This window comes from Mus caroli, chromosome 7 (assembly GCF_900094665.2).
Source record: "Mus caroli chromosome 7, CAROLI_EIJ_v1.1, whole genome shotgun sequence".
Classification (NCBI taxonomy): Eukaryota; Metazoa; Chordata; class Mammalia; order Rodentia; family Muridae; genus Mus; species Mus caroli.
The window spans coordinates 51131262-51133388 of NC_034576.1; the positions used below are offsets into that span (position 1 = coordinate 51131262).

A 2127-nucleotide genomic window follows, 5' to 3' on the forward strand; every position below is an offset into this window, starting at 1 on the left:
TGTGGCCAACATGAGGAACAGCAAGCTGAAGGACATCCGGAACGCCTGGAAGCACAGCCGGATGTTCTTTGGCAAAACAAGGTGATCATGGTGGCCTTGGGTCGAAGCCCATCTGATGAATACAAAGACAACCTACATCAGGTCAGCAAGAAGTTGAGAGGTGAAGTTGGGCTGCTTTTTACCAACCGCACGAAGGAGGAGGTGAATGAGTGGTTCACAAAGTATACAGAAATGGATTTTGCTCGAGCGGGGAACAAAGCAACTCTAACTGTAAGCCTGGATCCAGGGCCCCTGAAGCAATTCCCTCACTCCATGGAGCCACAGATGAGGCAGCTGGGGCTGCCCACTGCCCTCAAGAAAGGTGTGGTGACCCTGCGGCCTGACTATGAAGTATGCAAAGAGGGTGACGTGCTGACCCCAGAGCAGGCCCGTATCCTGAAGCTGTTTGGGTATGAGATGGCTGAATTCAAAGTGATCAAATATATGTGGGATGCCCAGTCGGGACGATTCCAGCAGATGGACGATGACCTGCCTGAGAGCGCGCCTGAGTCTGAGGGAGAGTCTAGAGCCAGGACTAAGGCCTTCCAGCGAGTTCTTCATCTCTGCTGGGCACCCCACCCCACCCCCGGACAGCTGTCACCACTCTAGAGGGAACAGCTATTTATTTTGCTATGGACAAAGACAAGGGAGAGTGCTAGGGAATGACTTTGTTTCTATAAAGAATAAAATTGTGTCCTCGGGTGTTCCCGGGAGACAGAAAAAAAAAAGTTTTCAATACCAAGGGGCCTCTCTTCCCAGTGATGGCTGGATAGGCCTGATATAGCTGTCTCATATGAGGCTATGCCAGTGCCTGGCAAATACAGAAGTGGATGGTCACAGTCATCTATAGGATGGAACAAGGGCCCCCAATGGAGAAGCTAGAGAATGTACCCAAGGAGCTGAAGGGGTCTGCAACCCTATAGGTGGAACAACAATATAGACTAACCAGTACTCCCAGAGCTTCTGTATCCATTCCTTTGTTGAGGGACATCTGGGATCTTCCAGCTCCTGGTTTTGTTGATTCTTTATATAGTTCTTTTTGTTTCTACTTGGTTGATTTCAAATCTCAGTTTGATTATTTCATGCCATCTACTCCTCTTAGGTGTATTTGCTTCTTTTTGTTCTAGAGCTTTCAGGTGTGCAGTCAAGCTGCTAGTGTATGCTCTCTCCAGTTTCTTTTTGCAGGCACTCTGAGCTATGGGTTTTTCTCTTAGCACTGCTTTCATTGTGCCCTCTAAGTTTTGGTATGTTGTGCCTTCATGTTCACTAAACTATAAAAAGTCTTTAATTTCTCCCTTTATCAAGTTATCCTTGAGTAGGGCATTGTTCAGCTTCCATGTGTATGTAGTCTTTCTGTTATTTTTATTATTGAAGAAAAGATTTAGTCTGTGGTGATCTGATAGGATGCATGGGATTATTTCAATATTTTTTTATCTGTTTAGGCCTGGTTTGTGACCAATCATATTCTCAGTTTTGAAGAAGGTATTATGAGGTTCTGAGATGAGGGCATATTCTTTTGTTTTAGAATGAAATGTTCTATAGATATCTTTTCAATCTATTTGGTCCATAACTTCTGTTAAATTCACTGTGTCTCTGTTTAGTTTGGGTTTCCATGATCTGTCTATTGCTGAGAATGTCATCTTGTAGTCTCCCACTATCATTGTGAGAGGTGTAATGTGTGCTTTGAGCTTTAGTATTTTCTTTTATGAATGTGGGTGCCCTTGCATTTGGAGCATAGATGTTCAAAATTGAGAGTTCTTCTTTGTAAAATTTTCCTTTTATGAGTATGAAGTGTTCTTCCTTATCCTTTTTGATAAGTTTCGGTTGAATGATGACTTTATTCGATATTAGAATGGTTACTCCAGCTTGTTTCTTTGGACAGTTTTCTTGGAATACTCTTTTCCATCCCTTTACTCTAAGGTAGCATCTGTCTTTGATGCTGAGGTGCATTTCCTGTGTGCACAAAATGCTGGGTCCAGTTTACTTTCCATTCTGTTTTTCAATGTCTTTCTATTTGAAATTTGAGCCCCCAGTTGATGTTAAGAGATATGAAGGAATAGTGATTGTTGCTTCTTGTTTTTTTTTTTT

General features: G+C 42.9%; 1 pseudogene; it reads left to right on the plus strand.

Moving 5' to 3' along the window:
- The first annotated feature begins 7 nt into the window (after positions 1 to 7).
- LOC110297516 lies at positions 8 to 648 on the plus strand (annotated as a pseudogene).
- The last annotated feature ends 1479 nt before the right edge of the window (positions 649 to 2127 follow it).